This window comes from Pipistrellus kuhlii, unplaced genomic scaffold, assembly GCF_014108245.1.
Source record: "Pipistrellus kuhlii isolate mPipKuh1 unplaced genomic scaffold, mPipKuh1.p scaffold_m20_p_7, whole genome shotgun sequence".
NCBI lineage: Eukaryota > Metazoa > Chordata > Mammalia > Chiroptera > Vespertilionidae > Pipistrellus > Pipistrellus kuhlii.
The window spans coordinates 73,410,003-73,437,510 of record NW_023425573.1 but is presented as its reverse complement, the minus strand read 5'-3'; positions in this window follow the sequence as shown (position 1 = coordinate 73,437,510).

Sequence of the window (27,508 nt, the reverse complement as noted above, 5' to 3'; positions counted from 1 at the left end):
CAGCGAAGCAAAAATCATTAGGTAAGCAAGATAATCTAAGCGGGATCTGCCGCCTGCACGCACATCTGGGGCAGGCTGCACAGCTGGGGCCGCGGGGAAGCCGGCTGATCTGCCCACCCCTTGGTATGGCTGCACCCACACTAGCACTTGTTCGGGAGACACGCACCTCTGCAGACGGGTTTGGGAGATAAACACACTCACCGAAACCCCAATATGAAATAACGGCTTGAGAGCACGTGAACTTACAGTGAATCAAAACACCTGCCAAATTAAAGGCACTGTCTCGGGCGTGCTGGAGCGCTGAGCGCAAGGCCAATAGGTGTTTCCACGCACGGGTTCATTTATATAAAGGTTTTAAATATAATGCCACGCTTAAGCATATAATTTAAATATAAAGATACAATATAAATAAAACATTTATGCCTAATATGTGCGAGGCACTGTTATAAATGCTTAACCTATGAACTCATTTCACTCTTAGAACATCTGAAAAACCCATTTTACAGATGAGGTAACTGATGCACCAAGAGTTGTAGCCACTTGTCCAAAGTCACCTTCCAGGAAGCGGTAGATCCAGGATGGGGATCCAAGTAATCTGGCTCCGGGGTGATACGGTGTCTTGTAAATAATAAATCACACTAAGTACAAAACACACGGCCTGTCCTTGTGAGGTCTGCATTCCTTCGGGAATGTGTGTATCTCACACACGCACACACGTATTTATGTGGCTACTGAAAAGGTGCCAAGCAGCATAAACTGGCTTCTTTTCCACACTAACACCTGCATCTGTGCATGCAGCCATATGCCCATCTGAGCATCTTGTGAGGCCCAGGACCATGTGCTGGTTCTGAGGATGTAACAATTAATTAGACACCACCGCTGCCCTCCAGGAGCACAGAGCCTCTGGGGAAGTCAAACCAGCAAACACATGCTTGACCTTGCGGGTGAGAGGTTAGAGAGTGACATGGAACTGCAGAGGCTGAGAGGACCCCCACCCACCCATCCCCTGCCTCACCCGTCCCCCCATCCCGGAGTCTTCTTGGGAAGCCATCCGCCTACTCCCATGAGGCTGCCATCACTCACAGCACATGGAGAGCTCATTTGGACATTGCCTTCAAGGCCAGTTTACAAGCTGCCCAAGAAAATGAGCCTTGTTACTTAATAATTACATAGCGCACCAACTCACAGCCCTTTCCTAGGAAGGAGGCAAGAGTGACATCACAGAACCTGGGCCAACAGATGTCAGAAAATTCTCCCGGTGGATCGCAGCCCTCCCAGTCACCCACGCTCCTCCCTGCGGCACCGAAGTCCCCGCGTAGATCGGTTCCCCGGCGCTGACTTGGCAAGCTATTCGCTTTATGAATATGACCCTCGGAGAGGAGAGCCCCTCTCAGCAGCCCCCCGAACTATGTTATCACCGTTATTAAGGAGCTTAAAGAGGAGCTGGGAGGACGAGACACCACTGGAATTGCAGCGTGATTGTGATTGATGTGTTCCTATTAGTGCCTCAGTGTTATCTCTCTGGATGGCAAGAACAGCCAGTGGCTTGTAACACAACAGATTACCTGAGTTCTCAGCCTTAGAAGGATGTTTAAATAAAATATAGTCCCTCTTAGCAAGAGGCTCATTTTCTCCATGGGGCTCCAAGACTATTTCATGTCAGCTCTGATTCGCTGCGACTCTCCTCAGTAAACATGTCTTATCATTAATAATTCTTTACAAGCACAATCTCCAAGAGTCCTCTCTCTCTCTCTCTCTCTCTCTCCCTCTCTCTCTCTCTCTCTCTCTCTCTCTCTCTCTCTCTCTCTCTCTCTCTCTCTCTGTGGCTGGACTCAGACACATCACGCCCCAGTTTGGGTTCCAAGGTGCTTCTCTCCTGATTTTCACCTGCCTTGCCAAAAATGATTGATTACGCCGGGCCGACTCGGTGTCCGGCAATACCCAACAAATGACTTTGGCCCCTAACAGCAGGCCTTGGCCAGATAGAAATCAATATTTCACCATTAAAATCTATCAAAGAAGAGTTAAGGCACCATCTGTCCCTGCCGCCTCTCTATGGTGTGTGAACATTAAACCCGACACTTGTACTACACGGGTGATCAATATATAGTGGTTCACAGATCATTTGTGGTTCCCTTTTAGCAGTGATGGATGTCTGGAATCGTTGTGATTCATTTTGTCAGACCATTAAACAGGATTCTGTCCAGTTCCTTCCTGATTTCATTTAGAGGATCATTCTTCACAGTTCATAAGAGGGAAACGGTTTTACCAATCTGCTTCTATTTCAATAAGTCACTTTATAGAGATTTTGTGTCCTCCAGACTGTAAAAATCCCGGAGAGATAGTACAAACACACCTCTAAAACTATTCACTGCATGACATATGCATAAAGTGTGAAGGGAGGAATGTAAATATGTTTACCTCTTTATCTGCAAATGTTGGTTTTAACCCCCTCCTGGCTGGCGTGCTGGCCCAAGGGCGCTCAGGGAAGAGTTTGCCTGCTGCAGAGGCGAGGCTGGTGGCCAGGGCTAATTTCCGGAGGCAGGGGCGGCCCCCACCCTCTGTGGCATGGCTAACAGCAGATGGGAGTGGCTGTTCCAGGGGTCACCTTTCGGAGACCTTGATTTCTATAGTCAAGATGAGTTGCCTCTTCCCCAAAGGGTTGGCAATGCTTGTCTGTGCCCCCCTCCCGTGCAGCTCGCCCACCCAACAGAAGACACACTGGTCATGCCCTTGAGGGCAACTGTGGACGGACATAAGCCCCTGATGACAGTATCAGTTACCACTGGTGAACGCCTACCTGTGCCAAGTCTCATTCTAAATAAACTTATGAGGCAGGCACCATTCTCCCCACTCCCAGTGAGGAAACTGAGGCTCAGAGAAGTTAAATCACCTGCCTGAGATTACTCTAGCCAGGGACCGTGAGAATCAGGGCCTCGACTTGTCACCAGAGGCCATATGACGGTGGTCAGCTCTTGGCTGGTGGTTATTATTTTATGGATGATCTTGTTTTAAATCAAGTGAATTTCCTTCAGTACTCCTGGAAGTGCCCCCAACCATCAGGGCACTATTAGAAAAAAATGTTAATTTTATTATTATTTTAAGTAAAACTACAGGAGTCACTAAATAATGGACTTCAAAGGAAAACAATTGACATTAATCTATTTTTTGTTTTTGGATTGTTGAGCAATATTACTGTAGCAGATATTAGTGTAGATAAGCAGATTTGATTTAAATATTAATAGAAGCATATACTAGTATATGTATGTATATATAGATATACAGATACATGCACATATATACTTTATACCTAATTATTATATTATATAATAATATATAATTTGAAAAACTTTAAGATATATATATATATATATATATATATATATATATATATATTATTTTAGAGAGGAAGGGAGAGAGAGGGGGAGAGAGATAGAAACATCAATGATGAGAATCTTTGATTGGCTGCCTCCTGGACGTCCCCTGATGGGGATTGAGCCTGCAACCCAGGCATGTAGCCTTGACTAGAATTGAACCTGGGACCCTTCAGTCCACAGGCTGATACTCTACCTACTGAAGGACTTTAGAGATAATTAGCTTTTTTATCTCTCCCTTCCTTTTGAAATTAAGTACCGTAACTCAGAAAACTGAGTTTCAGAAAGAAGAAAAGCTGGCCCTGGGGTAAGAATCTTGCTTCTTGACATCCAAGTAAAAAAAAAAAAAAAAAAGCCCACAAAAAACTGTAAGTAATAAAGTGTTATGCAATTATGTTTTTGGTTTGTTGTTGTTGTTGGGTGTTATATTTGTTAAGTACCAATTTTTCAATTGAGCAGTGGGGGAAATCTGCAACTGCTCTATTGCAGTGAAATTCCAATTCACATGAGCCTGCCTGAGGCGAGCATTCCTTACAGTAACAGCAGAAGGTAAGGCATGACACACCACTTCAGACCCAAGGCCACCTGGCCACGGCCATGCTGGACACAGCACCCGGGGAATTTCCAGGCAAAGACACTATTCAGAGGGGCATGGCAGGGCAGAGAGAGCTTGGAGTTAGGCTCCCGAAAGACTGGCAAAATTCCATCCATGCTGCTAATTAAATGTGTCATTTCAGATAAGTCACCTAACCTCTCTGAGCATCTGTCTCCTCATCTGTAAGAGTGATTCTAATCACAACTACCTCCCAGGGTAATTGTGAGGATTCAGTGAGACAAACTTGAAACTTCAGCACAGGCCCTTCCTAGCACAATGCATGTTAGCATCCTTTTATCCCTTCCTTCTCCCCTTGTGTTCTCCTTGACATTGCTCCATAAATTTGTATTAGACTATATTTCAACCTCCAATAAGAACTTGTAATGGGATCTGCCATGTAAGAATTTATCTAAGTCCTTCTTGATTCTAGAAACATAAAACCTAGGGGGTTAAATAGAGAATTGAGAGGTCGTTGGTCCAACCATTGACCCAGTGAATCACATTCACTACCTGCCTGGCAATGCGTTTTCAATGACCAAGAGCACCCGATGTCACAGGAGGTCCGCCTCATTGCTGGACAGTCTTTTACTGATAGATTTCCTGCTAAACCTGACTCTGTGTAAATCCCACCCATTAGTCCCAGTAATAATCCCAAACATAATCACCTCATGTTCCATATAGTAATTTAAAGAATGAAAAGAAATGTTCCTTTTAATTTGTGATAGAACTACCTCTTGAAGCATTTTGATTATTGGACTAAAATCCAAGAGCTTGTGACTGTGCCCAAGTTGGCTTTATGCATGTCTTTCAATTTCAGCTCTGAGCACATCCCAGCTCATCGTGAATGTGGTGAAGAGTTGTGGGTTTTCTTTTTCTTTTTCTTTTATGAATTCTTCGTAGTCCTTGTAACTGACAGAGTTTTCTGTGTCTCTGAATTTCCATTTTTAAAAATATATATCTTTATTGATTTCAGAGAGGAAGGGAGAAAAGAGAGAGAGATAAAAACATCAATGATGAGAGAGAATCATTGATTGGCTATCTCCTGCACATCCCCTACTGGGGATCAAGTCCAAAACCTGGGCATGTGCCCTTGACTAGAATCGAAACTGGGACCCTTCATTCCGGAGGTTGATGCTCTATACACTGAGCCAAACCAGCTAAGGCTGCATTTCCATTTTTGAACATGAAACTCAGGACTGCACAGAGCACTCTGATTCAATTTATACTTCAGGTTTCATCTACTCATTTCTCCCTTCCTTCTTTGTTCCTCTTATCCACTTTTCTTCCATCTACCTGTCCTGGCATCCATCCATCCTTCCATCTCAAATATTTCAGTCTCAACAGGAATGCCAGCATGTACCCCTTAATAATGGACTGTGGTAAATTCCAGAACTAATAACAATGATGGCCTCAGTAGCTGCCGAAGCATCTGCTGCCCACCTTCGCTAATAATCCAGATATTATCATAGGCCTGAGCAGGGAAAGGCTCACATTCATGCCAGGGCCTCAACTGTTTTCACCATTCACACACTCCAAAATCACAGAATCAAAGTCAATAATTCTATATCAAGTATCACTAAGACAGCCACACATATCTCTCCTGGTCATTCAAGTCAGAGTGGCCATGGAGAAGGCCAACAGGCTCTCTCTGCCAGCTTGCCCAAGTCTATGAGCACTGCTGTCACACTAAGGTTTATCTTGTGGGCCCCACTCAGGTCCCATCCCTCCAGGTAGGTCCTGCCCCATGCTAATGTGTCATGTCTCAAATGTTATTATCTTGAAATGCCCATTTGCCTGTGTGCAGACCTCTGAGTCCAGCATCTCCTGCCAGCCTTGGGCAAATACAAACTCTTTCTTTTAAGTGTGACCTTATTAGGAAGATGGACCACAGCCCTGATTCTCTTAACAAGGTCTGCGCATATCAACTTGGGTCAAATTGCATGGTACTTCCTTGACCAGAGGGTTGTGGATCCACAAGCAAATTGGAGGCCAGCCAAACCCATGGTCGCCTGCCTGGCTCATGCCTGTGCCCATCAGATGTGCAGTGGCAGGTGAGGTAATGCGGCCTCTCTACCTTTGTTGGGGTAAGCCAGCAATTTTCAACCTTTTTCATCTCATGGCACACATAAAACAATTACTAAAATTCTGCAGCATACCAAAAAATATTGTTTTTGCCATCTAACAAGAAAAAAAAAAAAAGGATAATTTTGATTCATTCACACCAGATGGCTATCTATGACTACATTGGGTATTGTCATTTTCATTTCAAATGTGATTTTATGAGGGGGGCGGGGGGAGAGGGAAAGAGAAACATTGATCGGCTGCCTCCTGCATGCCCTCTACTGGGGATGGAGCCCTCAATGGGGCATGTGCCCTGACCAGGAATGGAACCAGCAACATTTTGGTGCATGGGACAATGTTTAACCACTGAGCAACACTGGCCCGGGCCTTTTGTCACTTTTTATTTTACAATCTAAGGGGGGGGGGGGGGGGGGAGCCAGTGCCCCTGACTAAAGAGTCAGATATTATATGTTTTAAAAATTCTTACATAACACCAGTTGAAAATCCCTGGGTTAAGCCATAGATTTCCAGGAATTCCAGACATTCTCTTACTCTTATTCTAAGGTAAAACAATACATACATTCAAGATACTTTTTCAGAGCTAACTTTTGCCTATCTTGCTCTAATTTAAGCCCATTCTATGGGCTTAAAATTTTTGTTTTTTTATAAGCTGTTGTCCTTCCTAATAATAGCACCATTAATTGCAAATCTACCATCATATTGGCTGCTTTGTGATCTACTTTTTTTCTCACAATAGCACCCTGCAATATCAGTTTTATTTCCCCCATTTTCAGTTGAGAAACTGAGTCTGCAAGAGGCTTAGTAATTAACATAAGACCACACTGCTGATAATGGAAATCGAATTCAAACCCACACCAGACTCATAGTCAAAGTTACCAAATATGGGGCTACATATCTACTGGAAATATATAGTTTAATATATTTCCCTTATAATTGTAGTGGGATTAAAAAAGAGTTCTGAAAGCAGAACTTGGGCCCAGTTAGATACTCTTATAGCTACTAAACACATCTGCTTGACTTATCCCCCAAATCGTGCTGTCTAAACATCAAAACTTTTCCTTTCTTTTTTAAATTTTATCTTTATTGTTGAAAGTATTACAGATGTCCCTTTCTTTCTCCCACTGAACCCCACCACCCAAATAATACTTTTTCTAATTATACTTTTGACTTCGGAACCGAGTCAGACAGCCTATAAGATCCCAACAGAAGGGACACAAGACTTAATCATCCCTTTCAACTTAGAGCCACATAGGGACAGAGGATCAAGGAGAGGTCAAGGCATTTCACCGCTTCCCAATTGGAAGGTCCCTTGACCAGCAGATGATGGGCAAGGATTTGGGAGCCAGGCTGGTATCTGCCACCCGCGGTAGGGAAGGAAGGAGGGTGAGTGGACCAGGCCTCTCTCACAGGTCATCTCAGACCATCAGAGGCCATTTCCAAAAAGGCAGCTTCTTCCTGGACCCCCACACTCTGGAGAAGGGGCTGCAGGGAGCCATTGAGAGATGTACGGCTAAGGCACTCAGCCAGGGGTCCTCAGGTGGAGTTGGGCACTCAGAAATGTGACAGTGCGTTGTTGCAGTGACTGAGGTGCTGTGGGTAATTAGTGAGCATAGCAGGTTATGCTAAATGTGCTTTAATGTGTGAGACAGCCTCATGAATGACAAATTGCCCATTCAAAATGCCAGTGATACTCCACTGACTGAGTCTAACTTTCTCACTTTACAGATGAGGAAAAATTTGAATGATCTCTCCCAAAGAGACCACGTTAGAACGTCTGCTCTTGCTGTCAGTGTCTATTCAGCTTCCCGAGGAAAGAATTTCATGAAGGTTGTTGCTTCTCCTTGAACTCATTAGTGGGAGCCACTATCCCTAGAAATGGCAAGGAAAGTGATATTCAGTGCATTACTTAATCCAGATTATCTCATTTCTTCTCTGAAAAACAAACAAGAAAAAAAAAAAAAAAAAAAAAAAACACCTAGGAATCAAGTGGTATTGGAGAAAAGATGACTGAGACAGAGTCATTAACTAACCTGACAAGGTCACAGAGCCCATTCTTGCCAGAGGCAAGATTCCAACTCAGTTCTGTCTGCCAGAGAAGTGCTTTCTCAGAACCACAAAAGCAGCAGTACCAGCCCCACCACCACCACCACCACCATTACCACCAAACCGTTATCTCTCGCTGAACACAGCAAAATGCACTGCAGGTCTTCTAGAGACTTCACCAACCTGGAGAGGCCAACTTCATTTATTTATGATTAATTGATTAATTTTAGAGAACAGGAGGGAGAGACATCCATTTTTTGTTCTACACCTTAATGCATTCATGGGTTGATTCTTGTATGTGCCCTGACCGGGGATTCAATTCACAACCTTGGCATAACTGGATAATGCTCTAACCAACTGAGTTGTTGGGCCAGGGCTCCCTTCTCTCCTTCTCGTGTGTTTCTTTAAAGTTCTAGGGGTGTCAAACTCAATCAGAGAAGGGGCCAAAATCTAAAATCCAGCCTAAATCGCGGGCCGAATGGTTTACTAAACAGTCATAAACTGTCATTGTGATGGAAACGCAGCGGAGTTCAGTTATGACAGCGTGGTGCGTGCCACATTGCAAGGCCTGGCGGGACGGATTTGGCCCGCGGGCCTTGTGTTTGACACATGTGCAAATCCCTTTACCACCAGAGTAAGCCAGGAGAAGCTAGTATTGGGTTACTGTTGTCAGGAATATTTGCTTTTTATAAATAGAACATCTATAATAATAAAAGAGTAATATGCTAATTAGACCAGATAGACCAGACGTCCTTCTGGACAAAGCCATGGTGGCAGGGCTGAAGCAGAGGCAGTTAGGGGTGATCAGGCAGGCAGGCAGAGGGATTAGGGGTGATCAAGCTGACAGGAGTTTTGTTAGGGGTGATCAGGCAGGTAGGTAGAGGTGGTTAGGGGTGATCAGGCAGGCAGGCAGAGTTGTTAGGGGTGATGAGGCAGGCAGGCAGGCTAGTGGTCAAGGGCAATCAGGCAGGCAGGCAGGCAGGCAAGCAGTTAGGAGCCATCAGTCCCAGATTGCAAGAGGGATGTCCCCCAAGGGGTCCTGGATTGGAGAGGGTCTAGGCCAGGCTGAGGGAACCCCCACCCCTATGCATGAATTTTGTGCATCAGGCCTCTAGTTCTATACAATAAAAATCTAATATACAAATTCACTGAATGGCCAGCTGGCAGGGGGGTGGGGTAAGTGAGCAGATAGCACCAGGCCAGCCAAGGCAGATGCCAATGGGCAGAGGGAGGGGATGGCGATCAAGGGGCAATGACTGGTGGTGGTAGGGTGATGGGGGGTGGGGCCGGTCGCTTGCTGGCAAGCGCCATCCCTGTCACCTCCTGCAGAGGCAGGCCACCAATGGCAGCAGTGGGGCAGCAATGGGGGTAGGGCCATCCCACTGGTCACCTCCTGCAGAGGAAGGCAACCTGTGGTGGTGGAGCAGGATGGGGATCAGGGTGGCAATAGAAGGCAGGGCCGGCTGCAGAGGAGGCCAGACTGCAACTTAAGCCTGTTCCCTGAGGTCAGTTTGAGATCCCCCCAAGGGCTCCCGGACTGCAAGAGGGCACAGGCCTGGCTGAGGAACCTCCAAATGCACAAATTTGCATGCACTGGGCCTCTAGTAATGATATAAGAAAGGAAACTCTCATGGTTGAATATTGATAGAGAGAGCAATTAATGATAAGAAATAAACATCTTTCTAGAACTACAGCTGCCACAACTTTGCCTTCAGTAAACCAGCCTTTGGGACCTGCTACAGAAATAAGCAGGCTTTTGCCTGGTGCTTCTGACCAACTGGGAGGAATTCCCTTTCTTTCAAATTGACTTTGGCCCATTCAGTTCAGGGAGGAGGGGAAATAATAGTGAAAAGAGAAGCAGAGAAGGTAGAAGAGGTGGAGCCTCAGGTCAGGCTCTAAGACCTGCAAAGGACCAGGCAAATGGGAAGGCACACAGCAGTGCTAATAAGATAATGACTCATCTTGGCAAGGTTTGAAATCTTTATGTATTGACTCAAAAAGAGGCCAGACTGGGATTCCCATTTCATTAGTGTGTGAACTGGGAAAATGCCTTAACTTGGCTGAACTTCAAATTTCTCATTCATATAAATGGGAGTCACTTCCACCCACAGTAAGAGTGAACACACTAGGCCTCCATAAGTGGAAGCAGCTAGGACTGATTCACTGGAAACGGAAGGCATAGGATGGATTTGGATAGATGGGTGCGAAAGAGTTCATCACCTCCAAAGCTCTGACGCTGCTATTGTCAATCTCTTTTTTCCTCCTAAAGAGTGGGCAGGGGGTGGGGGAGCAAGGAAGGGAGTTCAGGGTAACAACACTAATCAGGATTTCACCATCAAAGCAAATACATCCAATTAACAGCTATTAGAGAAGCATTTTCTGGCACCGTGCACAATGAAGGCCATGCTACCTAGTGGAAATTAATCTTAATTATTGGTACCTGCATACATACGTGCAAAAGGAAGCAACTCACATTAATCTACATTAAACTTAATAGCAGTCCGTGTATTATCTATTCTGAGTCAAAATTGACTGCTGGCCCCTGCACAGATATCTGCAGTGCTAACTCAAGTAATTACAGCGCAGTGGGTCTCAAAGACACAATTTGTTCCCTATATAATAAATCAGCTGCTAGGCTTTTATAATTAAAAACCAAAAGAAAAAAAAATAGAACTGTACAGGCAAATGTCATTCTCTTCTGAGGGAAATTAGGAAAAAAGGAAATGTGTCTTCCTGATGCTTAGTCTGAAAGGAGAAGGAACACCCACCCCTGATGGAATCCCAGACAGAGAGATAAATACAGCCGTAGGTTTTCAGAACTGTGAAAACAATGTTTTCAGAACCTCAAATGTAAAGTGTCTAAGAGGCCTTCACTTCCTTCCCAAGGAGACTGGTAAGGCTGTGTGAGAGAGATGTCTTATGTTAACTGGAATTTCCAATAGTCTGGGGCAGGAGAGAAGGCCATGTTGGTTTTTCTTAAATTCAAGTTAAGAGGGACCCCCTTTCTCAGTAATCAGGAAAAGGGAAATGATGACTATGTTCTCCCTTCATATCATGGCATCGACAATTTATTCAATAGGTCAATTTTTAGAGGCTGCCAGCTCTTCAGTAGATCTCTTTCACTTTTGTCATTTCTGTCTCCAGAGACATGGTCCTCTCTCTACCTCTACTACTCCAGTTAGTCAGGGCTTTTCTTGGTTGCCTAGAATCATACCCCCACTGGTGTCCCGCGACCTCCGAGACCAGCGTTTCCTAAAGTGGGGCCTGCACGCCACCACTGGAACACGAAGATTACGTCATGCTCAGTAACAGTGACTTCGTTTGCCAGGTGCCGACCTCAGGCATAGGTTCCACATCAGCAGGCGGCCCACACAACCTCTGCAGTTAGGAGATAAGCTCACTCCAGCCAGGTATTCCTGGACCTGCACCCCTCCCCCATCATCTAGACCCCAGCTCAGCCCAGTGCGGGACACTTCCTAGTTCCTACCTCCCCCTGCCCATTCTCAACGCTCACTTCTGGGAGCCCCTAAGCCTTTCCTCAGCGCACCTAGATCTCTCCTGAGTTCCAGCCTGGGCTGCCACATCAGCTATTGAGGTTGTGCGTATTGAAAGGTGCCTTCTCGAGCCTTGTCATTATAAACAGAAAGATGCCTTCTAGAACCATCTAATGCAGTAGGCCTGACAACCACTTGCCCCTGTCACCAGCACCTTGCTTCAGTTTCAGCTCTCAGCCCTGTATGCCTTCTCTGGCCTCCCCACTCCTTTGCCCACAGGTGCTGTGCTGCTCTCAGCACCCAGGACTACTCTTCCAGCCAAAGTCATTCTCTGCCGTTCAACCCCTCATTGTAGGACATTATAGTCCGTCTCTGACCCCACACTTGGATCCTTCCCCCTAGTCCCTGGTCCAATCTTTCTCAGGCTGAACTCTCTTGGATCACTGATCTTCGCTGCCATGGTTTTGCCATCTCTGCTCTTTAAACTCTTGCTGCTCCCTCCTTCCTCTCACACCTGTCACACCTATGCTCCATTATCAAAGAATGTCATTTAACACCATTTTTAAATCAAAAACTACTTATATGACCCCAGAGAAATTTTAGAAAATAAAATAGAAAAAAATTCTAAAGTCAGCCTCTTGCTGTTTACTACTTACTTCTTTCTATAGATATATAGCATATATTCTAATATATAAAATGGGCACATCATTAATACTGATTTTTAAAATTATTTTTATTATTTTAATAGACAATATATGCTTTGGCCTGTCAGCATTTCACTTCAGAAGCTATTGGTATTACTTGCTTATTTTATATTTTCTAGTAATAGTATATCACTATTCTGACATTCTGTTACAACTTGCTTCTTTTGCTTATTGCATATTATAGATCTTTTATATTATAAGTGTAAATCTGCATTAGCTTTCTTTTTAAATATATCTCTTCAATTAAAACAGTAACTAAATAATAACACATTAGAACTAAGATAAAAAAATCATGAAAGAGGTATTTAAAAAACTGAAGTTTAAAACAGACTGTTCTGCTCTGTAAATGAATTCTGTCACTTCCCCTGAACACCCAACCTTGCCAATAAGTGACCCTTGAGCTTGCTTAAATACCTCCAATGGTGGGGAACTCACTTCCTTAAGAGGTAGCCTTAGGTGGTGAGATTCTCATCCCAAGCCTTCTCCTCTTTTTATTGACTAAACTCTCTCCACCAGTTTCCCAGATCCCTTAAACCCAGTGATCTCACCTTATAGAAATTCCTTAGCATCTAAAGTCTATTTGATCCATTTGGACACCTAAAAGCTATTGTTTGGCAGTGTTTCTTAACCGTATCACAGGAAGCCGTCTTGTCCTTCAACTTAATTTTAAGCTTCCAAAAAGCAGAGAATGAGGCTTGTGTTTCTCTTGTGTTCCCATCCAGTGCCTGCCACAGGGCTGCCCACACTGCCCTCAGAAAACATCTTCTCTTCCAGACCTCAACGGGCCACCATTTCTCCAGAGAGCCTTTCTCAGCACTCCAGCCCCAAAGCCTTTCCAGTCATGGTAACTGTTTGTGATCTGTATCCCCAGTGCATGGAGCAGAGCCTGTCATTGGCTTTAAAATATATATATTTGGCAAATAAATAAATGGACATATGAATACTAAAAGGGTAATACTATATCTTTTTCTTGAAAGACAGCAAACAGCATAGTGTTAAATTACTCAGGGTTATTTTGTAGCATTCAAGAACAGTGTCCTGCAGGGCCCCAGATTACTGATGGGGCTGCCACTTGCCATGCTGAACAGTCCCAGGGTGCTGTTTACGAAGCACCCAATCATAACAGGAGCTTCAGAAACACAAAGTGGGAAGCCACCTTTCTAGACCATGCAAGCTTCAGGAAACCAGGTCCTTGGAGAGTTCTTAGAGAAATTTCATAAAAGTTTTTGAAGGCCATAGAGAAGAGACTAACACTTATTGTACCCCTGATTTGTGCCAGAAATGGAGTTTGTGGTTAGAGACAAACTTTTTCATTTGCAGGGATGAAGAGCAGAGTCCTGGAATGAGCCCTAAAGAATACCCCCCTTTCCTACCCCGCCCCACAGAAACTGCCCCCAGCTACAACTTAGAATTTTCAGTATATCTATCAGCAAGCATTTCCTGAAACTCTCCCTGACACACACACACACACACACACACACACACACACACACACACAAAATGACCAGTTTCACATCTCAACATTGTAGATAGCAATATACAGAGAATTTGCATAAAGAGCTAAACAACCTTGTAAATAAAATGCTTCTATAAAACATTCATAAAGATTACTGTGGAGGCAGGAGCACAGGGCTTAAAGGACAAAACATCTGAATCCTGGCTTGCCATTGTTCAGCAGTGCAACTTGGGAAGTTCTTCAGTTTTCTGAACTTTACCTCTACAATCTATATATATAAAAGCCTAAACAACCATTACAACCTAATGACTGAAATGACTGGAATGACTGGAACAATGGTCACTATGCTGCACACTAACCACCAGGGGGCAGACGCTCAATTCAGGAACTGCCCCCTTGTGATCAGTGGGCTCCCCTGCTCAGCTAGAAGCTGGGCTCATGGCTGGCAAGCGCAGCTGTGGCTGCAGGAGCCTCTTCTGACTCCCTGGCAATGCTACTGAGCAGCCGGCAGGGATGAGCTTGAGTGGCATGAACCAGCTTGGTCTCCTCCCTGCCACCTGAAGCTTGGCGCACTGCTATATCCCTCGGGGTCCTGGATTGCGAATCCATGCACTGGGCCTCTAGTGTAAGTAATAATGCCGCCTCATAGTTGATAAGATTGCATGTAGAAAGAAATGCACGTGAACTCTACAGGGTGAGGGGTCGGAAGTGGGGCACAGAAGGAGAGGTCATCTGTGTGGTGCGATGAAGGACCCTTGGCATCCTTTTAGTCCTGTCGCCCACAAGTGTTTAATGAGCATCTACAGATGATGAACTAGTCAGACACGAGGTCTGCCCTCATGGTGCCTGCAATTGAACAAGTACACAGTCACAAAGAAATGACTTTAATTCAATGGGTTCAGTGCTCCCAGGTGGGAGACAGTGTATGAAATGGGAGTGACTTCTAATCCAGGCAGGTAAGTGAGGAGAGACTCAGTAGAGGGAGGTGACATCTCAGCTTTCAGAGGCAAGTAGAGTCCAGGTGGGGTGGGCTGAGGCAGAGGGGTGGGAGTGGAAGGTTCTATGGAGAATGGAGGCTAAGAGCTGCACTGCCTCAGAGTGTAAGAGAAGTGACCAGAAGACAGAGTCATGGTAATGAGTTTGGACCATATCATAAGAGCCAATATAGGGTTTTAAGCAGGATAGTGGCAATCGTGATCATTTCAGAAAGCAGAATGGGTTAGAGCAGAACAGGGTAGAGATGGGGAGATAAGTTAGGAGAGAATTGCAGGAAATTAACTAAGGGAAAGATTATAGGGGACCAGGGAAACCAGAGAGGTTTAGAGAATATGTCTCACAGCATCCATGAAAAATTGGCATGTAGGTAAGAAAAGGGAAAAGCCAACAGTGATCAGTTTCCTTCCATAATGCCCAAACCAGGAATTGAACTCACAACCTTTCGGTGTATGGGCTGAGACTCCAACCAATTGAGCCACCCAGCCTTTTTTTAAAAATCAAGATTGACTCTCTTGGAAAATATCCAAGTGCTGTTGTGAGAGAACAGATGGCTGTGCAGCCCCAAATCAGTAAGGTACTGGGTCAGAGACAGAAATGTGGGAGTATATGGATAATAAATGGCTGTGCTTGAGATTTCTCAGAGAGTAGGAGCAAAGAGGAAGAGAGGAGAGCTGGCAGAGAACCCTCTTCGAGAAAAGGAAGTCAGTACAAGAGACAAAGTCAGCTGGAGTGGCCAGAGGAAGCCCCACAGAGAGTGCAGGGTTACAGAAAGCCAGGAAAGGAGAGGCGTCACCACAGTGAGTTAAGATTGGAGAAGGATTTATTGGGCAGGGAAGGTGACCTGGGCAAGTTCCAGGGGATGCAGACTGCCAGTGGGGAGGCAGAGAGGAGACAACTAGTGCAGGAAAAACTTACCAGGATCTTCCTGACAGTAAAGATGATAGGCAGGGGGGTGAACATAGAGAGGATTTTGGAATAATGTTTTTAAAGGTGGGAGAGTCTTGAGCATATCTCAAGAGTCAAAAGCAAAAGCCAGTAGAAAGGAAAAGTTTAAAAAATATATAGAAGAGAGGAAGGAAGCAATTATAGAGGAGATGCTGAGGGAAATGAAGAGAGAAAGCATCTAGAAGGTATTTCACTGGAACAGGATTGAAGAAGATGCTGTATCTGTTAGAAACTCTCTCAGGTTCAAGTAACAGTATATCTCTAGGATCACAATCCTCTAGGATTGTGACTTGAATTAAAATTTTAGAAGTCAGGAGGCAGCTTTTTGTACTGTTAGAGGAAGAAAAATGACACAAGGTATTAACCTCAGTTCCGCAGCCTCAGTCCTTGAGTTCTGGCTAGGAGAGAATTCAGAGTCAAGACTCAAAGTATAAGAGAAATTTTATTCAGTAAGTCACAGAGGTAGAAGAAGTGAGCCATAGAAGAAATAGGCTCAGAAAACAAGGGCCCTTGGAGCTAGGAGGGAGGGAGGGAGTGAGGGAAGGAGAGAGGAAGGGGAAGAGAGAGAGAGAGAGAGAGAGAGAGAGAGAGAGAGAGAGAGAGAGAGAGAGAGAGAGAGAGAGAGAGAGAGAGAAGAGGGAGGAAAGGTTCCATAGAGAAACCTTTGCAGAGTCCTCCAACCTGAGGGCTTTTGTCTGGAGGTCTCAGGGGAAGATCTCAATAGAACATTCATCAACTTTCCAGGTGTATCTCCTCAGGGTCATGGTCTCCACTGATTGCTCAGCACCAGGACAGAGGGTCATTAGTCATTGCAGCTGGTTCTGATGTCAGCCATGGTGTCACTCAGCCTGGTTTTACTGCTTTTCTGGTCCTGGAGCTGAAACACAGCTGAGGCCTAGATGGCATATCCAGGGGTTACTGCTTAAGGGAGTGGTCATACAAGAGCATATAGCTTTGCCCGTTGCCAGGCACCAGGTCTCCACTCTGGGACCCTCTGCATCTGGCCATTGTTCCTGCTCTGCTCATGCTAGCCAACTGCCTACTACCTTACTGTTAGTTAAGCAGTACAAGGTTGACAGAGCCCAGAGATGTACTGTTACTTCATCTCTGAGATGAAGACATCTCCACTCAGCACTCACGGAGAATCAGGACTCCACTGGCAAATAGGAGTGGCTTAGGTTAGAAACAGCAGGTACTGCCTCAGAGGTACAGATAAAGTAGGTTAGTGTGTTTCGGGACAGAAAACTGAATGAATTCTCATCAGGTGTATTGTGTGCTTTTTGTGTGTGCATTTTTGTTTTGTGTGTTGTGTGTGTTTTTTGGAAGTTTATCATCTTCTAAGAGCAACAGGACAGAGCTATTGGAATGTGACAGGATCTCTAAAACAATCACTGTGGAGAAGGGGAGAGGGAACTCACTGAGAAAACATCTACAATCCCAAGGAAGTCCTATGCAGGAAGAATGCTTAGGAGAGAAATCACAGGCCAAGGAAAGTGGTGAGGCACAGAAGATTGGCTAAGTGACACTCTGCCCAAGTGCTCACCAGGGTTTCCCTAGCTCGGCACCATTAGCATTCTGGGCCTAATCATTCTTTGTTGTGAGAAGCTGTCCTGTGCATTATAACATGTTTATCAGCACCCCTGGTCTCTACCCATTAGAAGCCAGTCCCCCCACCTCAATGTCTGACAACCAAGAATGTCTCCAAACATTGCCCAATGTCCCCTAGGAGCAAGGGGGATGGTCTTAATTGAGAACCACTATTTTATTTAATCCTATGGAGCCAGGATTGTGGTCCTGCTTTCTGGGATGAGACTGAATGCCAAAGGACACACAACTAAGAAGAGATAGAACCAGCATTCAAACAGACTCTGATTGGAGACACTCTCCTGCAGGCCCTGAGCTTCCAGCCTGCAATGCACAGCGAGCAGCACCAGTAAACGTGAACTCTGTACCCTTGGCCCTGGCCTCAGCCTTCCCACTGGGCTCTTCACTCATAGAGTCACTTTGAGCAATGACCTGTTTTTCCGGAAAGAATTAGGAAACTCATAAAAATTAAATCTTTACAGGACCTCTGTATGCTCTTTTCCAGGATGTCAATCATTCGGGTAAAAATAAATAAATAAATAAATAAATAAATAAATAAATAAATGTGACAACATTTTCCCAAGAATTGGAGGAGGAAACCACCATCTAGAAAGGAAAATCTTCCAAACTGGAATGTGCTCTAGGCTGCCTCTTTAAGTGAAAAAAAGCACACACACACACAAAAAAAAACCACACACAACATTATATGCTTGGGAAACATTATATCTGCCAAAGCAATATGAGGGTCTCGCTGTAATAATGATAGCGTCAACTCTATGTAGACTTTCATCCTCTGGACTCCAAGAGGGCCTTAAAGATGAAATTTTATACGAGTGCACACAGACACACACACACTCTTGGAAAAATTCACACATATATCACTTTGTCTACCTCTCTAATGAAGGTGGAATGCGGTGGCAGATGTTTCACAGCTGCCAGACCCTCACCCTCCAGCATTTTAGGACAGGAAGCCAAGGACACTCGATCCAAGAGGGATTGCAGGGAGAGTCCAGGGAGGTAAAATCCAATCCTGCAAACTGGGATTCAGTAAATACACGGAGTACCCACATCATTGCCTCTTCCCTTTCTCCAAGAGACTGGATGGAGAAAAAGGGCAGGCATCCATCTACAGCAGAAAGGCCACACTCTCCTGGTGAAGAGATTGGAACTAGAAAAGGTCCCTAACACTTGAGGCATACATTCGGTACACACAGCCCGTAGCCAGCCCAATACAGTCATGGTTGTAGGTTTGATCTCAGATCAGTTAGATATCATTACTCTATTGAGTTGCCATCGGCTGCATTTCTATTGCACAGGTAGCTGACAGCCCCATTGCAGGATAAACCCTTTTGTAAAGAATGATGCACAGTGGTGGAATAGAAGAGGAGGTGGGGTAGTATCTTGTCTAGAAAAAATAGGCAGTTCAATATGAGGTGAAAAGAACTAATATCTGTGAAGCATCTAGCACAGGTCAGCCTTTGAGCAAAGAGCTTTGCCTATGTCATCTCATTTATGCTTAGAAGATCTTATTATCTGAACTTTACTAATGAAGAAATAGATCTTGAAAAGGTTAAGAAGTTTGAGGTTTATACCCCTAATAAGCCAGGATTCAAGCTCAGATCTGCCAACCCCAAGCAAATACACCTGTATCACCACCACCAGGACTTAGAATATTGCTGGTACCCCAGAAATCACCTATACGCCTTCTTCTCTAGGGAACTCCTCCTTCTATTACTATAGATTAATTTTGCCTGTTTTTTTTTTTGTTTGTTTTTTGTTTTTTAATCCTCACCCAAGGATATGTGTTTATTGATTTTGAGAGAGAGAGAGAGAGAGAGAGAGAGAGAGAGAGAGAGAGAGAGAGAGAAAGGGTGAGAGAGAGAGAGAAACATTGATTGGTTGCCTCCAGTGCATGCTCCAACTAGGGATGGAACCTGCAACATTTTGGTATATGGAACGATGCTCCACCCAGCTGAAATACCCATCCAGGGATAAGTTTTGCCTATTTTTTTAACTATATAAGTGGAACCATGTAGTATGCATTCTTTGATTCTGACTTCCTCTACTCAGAGATTCATCAATGTTTTTATGCATACAATAATTTATTCCCATTGTTATATAGAATTCTATTGTGTAAATATATTATTATTATTTATTTATCCATTCTACTCTTCATGGGCATTTAGTTTGTTCCATTGAGGAATATTATATATGAACTAGGGACCCAGTGCACGAATTCATGTACCTTGAAAGGAAATGTGAAGGTCATGAAGGTCATGAAGCTGCAGTAGTCAAAAGGGTGGGTCTTGTTCCCCTGTCTGCCAGCAACACCACTCCCACCACCACTGCTCCCACACACTGATGGCACTGGCTCTGCTCACACTGCTGATGGTGCAAAGTGATTGAGGCCAGTACCAGCAATGGGTGCGAGCGGCAGCTGCTGCCCTGATCACCCTTGAAGAGCAGGGGACAGTGGAGAAGAACTCAGGGGCAATCAGGGATGGCAGCTGCCACTCACACCCACTGATGGCGCTGGGCACCGACAGCAAATGCGAGCAGCAGCTTTAGCAGCAGCTGCTGGTGTGAGTGGGGCCAGCACTGCCAGTGAGTGCAAGCAGCAGCCCTGGCACCAGCAGTGGGTGCAAGCACTAGGCAGGAGCAAAGGATTTTCAGTAACCTGAGGTTCACCCAGATGACAATTACCTGTACCCTGCTTTGGTCTGGCACTCCTGCTCATTTGTTCCACCACACCGCCATGGTCAACCCTTGCCATGTTCCGCGCACACACCGTGGTGGTCAGCACACATCATAGCGATCAGTTGTTCGGTTGTTCCGGTTGTTCTACTGTTCCGTCTATTTGTATATTAGCCCTTTATTATATAAGATAATGTTGTTACAAATATTCTCTTGACATTTCTTTTGATGTCCACATGTTTACATATGTACACCTAGCAATAAAATTGGTAAATCACAGAATATTTATTTATTCCCTTTTATAGATAATGTTGAATAGTTTTTCAAAGTGTTATATAAATTAACACTCTCACCAACCATATGAAAAAGTTCCATTTGTCCCACACTCTCTAAAATTGGTATTTTGAGTTTCATCTTAAATTTTAACCATGTTGATGACTGTGCAGTTTTATCATGTTGTGGTTATAATTTCCTTGAAAATATATTTATTGGCCATTTGGACCAGTCAATCATCAGTGAATTGCCTTTTTTTTTGTATATTAGTTTATAAGAGTTCTTTATATATCTGTGCAAAAGTTCTTTGTTGGATATATGTATTTTAAATATCTTTTCTCAGGATGTGGCTCTTTGAAGTTTTTAGTTCTTAATTTTAATGATTTTAATAAAGTACAATTAATCAACCTTTTTGTTATGATTTTTTATCTGGCTTAAAAATATTTCCCAGCTGGCATGGTTCAGTGGTTGAGAATCGACCTATGAACCAGAAGGTTGAGGGTTTCATTCCCAGTCAGGGCACATGCCCAGGTTGTAGGCCTGATCCCCAGTGTGGGACTTGGAGGAGGTACCTGATCAATGATTCTCTCTCATCATTTATGTTTCTATCTCTCTCTCCCTCTCCCTTTCTCTCTGAAATCAATAAAAATGTTTTAAAAAATATTTGCCACCCAAAGTGATACAGATATTCTCCTATGGCTTCAGAAAAAAAGTTCTAAATTGTTCTCTTTTTCTCTAAACTCGAAAGAGTCTGGGACTTGGTTGATCTTATTGTGTCTTTAAGTAGTTGAAGGAATTCACTGGTGACACTCTTTGGGGATGGTGTTTTTTGTTTTGTTTTGTTTTTGTGAAAAGGTTTTTATTTGCCTGGAGGAATAACAAGAGAAAGAAATAGACAATAGAAGTAGACCCATAATCTAGATATTAAAGTTATTTGTCACATCCTGAACTGTGGTCAATCTGTATCTATTAGAACACATGGGAAATTCTCCACTTTATTATTTGTTTTCTAGTTGTCCCATTTCTCCACTCATTCTTTATTTTCCCTTTCTCACCTCCTTTTGGACTAATCAAATATTCTTATTATGCCATTCTCCCTCTATATTAGTATTAGGTTGTTATACTTTTTTTTTTTATTCTTCAATGGTTATTGTAAAGCAGTGGTTCTCAAACTTAACACACAACAGACATCTGAAAGTCTTTTGAAAATGCAGGATTCAGAGCTTCACCTCAGATTTTCTGCCTCAGCATGTCTAGGGGAAAACCCAGGATATTATCCTATATAATAAAGAGCTAATATGCTAATTAGACCAAACAGCAGAATGAGACTGTCTGGATGACATTCTGGAAGACCTCCCAGGGAACCTTCCAGATAGAGCTGAGGCTGTGAGGGCTGAGCCCCTTGCACGAATTTTGTGCTTTGGACCTCTAGTACTTCTATTAAGTTTCCAAGTGATGCTGATGTTGCCTTAGAGATTGCATTGCATAGCCTTGATTTTCTAGAGCCTACTATAGATTGATAGTTTTACTCTTGCCTAGATAGTGCAACAACCTTAGATTTATTTAGCTCTCTACTCTTGTTTCTATTTTTATGCTTTAATTTTCATGCACTGTAATTCTTTATTTTCTTTATTGACTAAGGTATTACATTTGTGTCCTTATCCCCCCATTGTCCCCACTCCACCCCCTACTCATGCCCTCATCCACCTGGGAAGAGATTAATCAAAGATCTTATATACATACTAGAGGCCCAGTGCACAGACTCATGCACTGGTGGAGTACCTCAGTCTGGCCTATGGGGATAGAGCTGAAACCGTGTCTGAGATCCCCTGAGGGGTCCCAAATTGTGAGAGGGCACAGACCAGTTTGAGGGATCTCGGATTTGTGCACCAGACCTCTAATATTGTAATAACTATGATGCCTGGTGGGTACTGGACTTATTCATCACTTCATCAATTAAATGCATGTCTAACTACTATACCTAAAACTAATATAATACTGAATGTCAACTATAATTTTAAAATAAGTTTTAAATTTTTAAATATATATGCATATTTAAAAGAAATAAATACATCAGAAAATATTGAGTTCAAATTTTCTCTAGAATCTTGGACCTATAAGGCCTGGCTGCTTGGCTTATTCTCCAATGCCTTCAGGATCTTTTATGTCCTTTGATAGAGGTTTCACAGTTATCTTCACTGATGAGTACACTGTCATACAAGCTATTCAATTATAGCCATAAGTGGAAGTTGGTTGGTTGTTTTAAAGTCTATAGATGACTCTAATCTGTGATCATAGTTAATACCCACTGACCTGACTTATTACACTTTCTCATGCATGTACATGTAATTTCCTCTGCCAGGAACATCATATCACATCCTCTACCTGGCTAACCTTTAGAGGTAGCCTTTTCTTACCAATGGACAGATGTGATTAGTGGCAGTTCTACTTAAGCCTACAAAACATCACGACTACTCTATTTTATCACTCATCCCACTTTGTTCTAATCTGTGTGATTTGCACTTACCTTCTCCAGCAGATTGTGAGTTCCTTATGAGTAGGGGCCATCTCATTTTTTGTGGCATCTTGTAAATGTTTGAATAAGTGATTCTGAATATATAGTGCTCTTCAGTCCTCACCGTTCTCAAACTACAGTCCTCTCTCACCCTCCCAATTCCATGGAACAGCTTTTGGATCCATCCCAACACATCTGGCCTTTTGATCCTCTGAGGCTAATTCAACTCCTCACCTTCACTGTCATATGCATAGCATTATCTTTCTGCTAAGTATATGTATGTATGCTTTTTTGGTGTGTATTAATTCAATTAATCAATAACTATGTATGAATTGAGGTACTAACATATGCACCAGCTGTGATAGGAGGTGTGATAGATTTCATTATTCAAAGCTTAGCTCAAAAGTCATGAGTTTCAAGAAATTTCTGTCTGGGTATGTTATTTTGGTGGATGACAATGCTCCTCTATCCAGAGTTCCTGGCCTGATTGGAAAAGCAAAATGACCCCATCCTTCCATTCAGAAGGGAATGGAATGCTTCCTGCATTGCCCTGAATATTTAGCTGACTGCTGAAATAGAGATACCACATTGGAATTTTTAAGATATATCCTGGGAGAATGGTGGGGGCGATGATCAAAAGATGTTGAAAGCCCAAAGAAAATATTTTCCCACCAGAGCAGCTGTTGCTAAGTTTAGTTAATGTGTGTCCTGTCAGTGAGAAAACAGGAGCCTTCTCTAAACTGTCTTTTTTGTTTGATTGCTTGCCTCTCCCAGCATTGATTAGCTTGTTTTACAGGTGCACAGTTTGCAAGAGGTGTGTGTGTGTGTGTGTGTGTGTGTGTGTGTGTGTGTGTGTGTGAATGTGAGGAAGAGCATCTTTCTCATAGTTGTGACTCCCACTAGGTTCCTTCAGTGTCCTTATTACATTTTCCCCAATGCCATTGCACGAGTGCTGTGGACAGTAATGAAATGGTTGTGGAAATATAGATCCTGGGACCACTCCACGACAATCTCTCGGAAGTCAACTTAAGATTCAGGAAAGATATCTAACCTTAGATTCAGTAAAGATATCCTGGTAGAGAGAGCTGCAAGATTTCAAAAGGAAGGATCTGATCAAGTAGTATATTTCTCCTTTCAGAAAACAGGGACACAATTTATTTATTTTTGTACTTCTTGTGGTACCTATTGCAATGATTTCCACTAAAAAAAAAAAAAAAAAAAAAAAAAAAAAAGGAAAACAAATCCAGACAATGATAGAGATCAACATAGATTGTCATCTGTCCAAGGGGGTTTGTCACTGGCCAGAAGTAGGAGGATGGAGAATATAAACTCCTAGATTCCTTTTGGCCCTGAAAATGACGAGTAACCCAAATTCCCTGTCACACTTTGCCTATTTTTCTCCCTCCTAATGCTCTGTATTTCCTTTTTTTTTTTTGTAGATTGACACCAACAACCATACTTCACACTAACTTCTTACCAGTGATTGCAAGTATAAGAAACCTTTTAAATGACAAAAACATTCTCCTTACTCATGTATGTTGGAAATTGTACTTTCAGAATCCACTGGTTGAGAAAATACATGTCAAAATCAACTATGAATTAGGTACTCTTTTTGAGAGATATTTAAATTAGTATAACATTTACATATCTGTAAAGTTAAAAATAAATGTTTTTGTGTTTGACATTTTACATTAAGCACCCAGACAATATTTGATGGATTATCAATATATCTGAAATAACTCCCACTGTTTGTTTTCTAAACCTTCTTCCATCACACCCTGCTCACACTTCTTTCATCCTGTGCTCTCTTCCTCAAGGTTCTCATCCTCCTTGCCTTTGCACTGAGCCTGTCTCCCTCCTTTGTCAGGCCTGCCTTCCTGCTCCTTTTCAATCGCCATTGCTTAGCCACCCCTTCCTTTAAAATCAAATTGTTTCCTGTATTCTTGTGGGGACTTCTCAAACTTCATTGGCCTTGTGCAAACTTGGCCCTCCTCCAGGCCATCAGCATCTCTCATTCACCTTAAGTCAATTGAGCACAATAAAAGGTTTTCTTACACTGTGTTCCTTGTTTGATTTTTGCTTTCCTGTTCTGTCTCTAATTAGTTTTGCTTTGTAAGTACCTTTTTAAAATAATATATTAATAAATATGTAATAGCTTTGTGAAGAACTCAGATCTAGACCTTGCATAATATTTGCTGGAAGGATGACATTATAAAGTAGGTGCTATTTGTATTCTCAGGTGTGCCCTATTTACAAAACCTAACTAACCTATGCAAATTAGATGAGAACATTTTTGTTACATACAAGGGAGACTGCCCTGACCTTATTATCTAGGCAAACACAAGGCCAAGCCAGGAGAAAGAGCAAGATAACAAAAGTTTGAACTTTGCCATCCCATTATCTTTATGCCTATATTTTTTATTTTGTTTCATGGATCCTACAGGATAAGCCTGACCCCTCTTTCAAAAGACAGCCCCCCATAAATTAAATGGCAATTTTTCTGTCTCTCCCCCCACCCTTGTCTTCTCACTATAGGTTAAATTACCCCAGTTCTTCTTACTGTTCCTGATAATGACTGCTTACCTGGTCACTCCCCTGCAAACATACCTTCATTCATCCTCATCCTTCTTAAAGCATAATGTTCAGAATGGAACATGCTACCAAGATGCAAAGACATGACACAGAGCATGAGGAGCCATTGCCTCCTCTATTCTGATCACTGTGGCTTAAATACACATCTCAGCTCGGAGAAGCAGTGCTGATGTCCTGTCATGAGACTTGTCATTTATAATCACTTGTTAGTTGGATGTCTCTGAAGAGAATTTCTAACTTCTTGAGGCCACAAATTTCCAACTTAAAAAAGTGCCCAACTTCATTTGTTACCAGGTAAATGAAAATATAAAGTCACAGTTCAGCACACTGAATCCACCAGGAAAGTTAAAATAACAGAGATACAATATCAAGTGATGAGGAAGACATGGTACAATAAGAATTTGCATACCTTGTGGGGAAGAATAAATTGGTACAACCATCTTAGAATACTGCTTGACAGCATGTACTATAGCTGGCCCAGTAATTCCATTCCTAAGGAGAAACTCAAGAGAAGTGAGTGCACAAAAGAAAAGTTCAAGGATGGTCAAAGAAACATCTATAAACATACATAAAAGCCTAAATGACCGTTGCAACTGAAACAACTGAACGGATGACCTAACAGGCTACATGGGGCAACCAGGCAGGCAAGGGGAAGCAGTTAGGGGCTACAAGGCTGGCAGAGGGGATCAGTGAGGGGTGACCAGGCTGGTGGGGGTAAGGGGCAGTTGGGGTTGACCAGGCCATCAGAGGGGGGCAGTTTGGGGTAATCAGGCAGTCAGGTGAGCAGTTAGGAGCCAGTGGTCCTGGATTGTGAAAGGGATCAGGCTTAAACCAGCAGTCAAACATCCCCCAAGAGGTCCCAATTGTAGAAGGTGCAGGCTGGGCTGAGGGGACCTCCCCCCTCCAGTGCACAAATTTTGTTCACTGGGCCTCTAGTTGTTCATAATATCCCTAAATTAGAAACATCCCACATACCTTCCAACAACAGAGTCAATATACTGCTATATCCACACTGTGGAACACTCGCGACATGTATTCATAATAAGTAAACTTGAAATACAAGCCACAGTCTGGATGGATCTCACAAACAATTGGTGAGTGAAAGAAACCAGACACAAAAGAGATTAATTTACTATTTTATTTACATATAGTCAAAGCAAGTAAAACTGATCTCAGGTGTTAGTAGTCAGAAAGTGGATGCCTACAGGGTAGGAATTGCTCTGGTCTTGATTTGGCTACTGGTTACATGATTGTGCTCCAGTTCTGAAAATTTTAGTTGTCAGCTTATGATTACTCACTTTTCTATAAGTATGTTATACTTCAACAAAAATGTGGGACAATAACAATAGCGGTAAAAACTAAGACTGATAAAACTTCTGCAAAACTATCGATACCAACAAATGAGAAGGGGAAAAACAGATAGTGCACGTCCACTCAATTTTTGCTCTAAGAGTCTGGGCCCAGGGCTAAGTCCAAACAGACCATCTCTTTCTTAGACTCCACCAACAGCCCAGTCAGTTTTTCACCTGATCTATTGTATTTGCTCAGACTTCCTCAGATTCATATCTGCTCTGCCTTTGAAGGGAGGACATTATATAGAGGAAAGCATAGTCGTCACTACAACATATGAAGCACTTACTGTGTGTTACACAAGAGATTTCGTTAACATTACTAGAGGCCTGGTGCATGAATTCATGCCCAGGTGGGGTCTCTCTGGGTGACCTGCAGGGATCAGGCCAAAACCCACAGTTCAATGCCTTCTGCAGCTCCTACCTGCTGCTCCCACTCATCCCTGCCCCACTGCACCTACCACGGACTCCTGCCCAATTAGTTCCGATTGGGAGAGGCTCCCGCTGCAGCAGTAGTGCTTACCAGCTGTGAGCCCTGTGTCTGGCACCCTCCCAAGGGGAGTTGCCGGCGGGATCAGGCTGAAACCTGCTCTCTGACATCCCCTGAGAGGTCCCAGATTGCAAGAGGGCACAAGTCAGGCTGAGGGACCCTACTGGTGCACGATAGCCCCAGGGGAGGGATGCAGGAGGTTGGCCAGCCGGGAGGGGCTGTGGGAGGGCTCCAGGGTGTGTCTGACCTATCTCCCTCAGTTCTGATTGGCCAGACCCCAGCAGCAAGCTAACCTGGTCAGAGTGTCTGCCCCCCTGTTGGC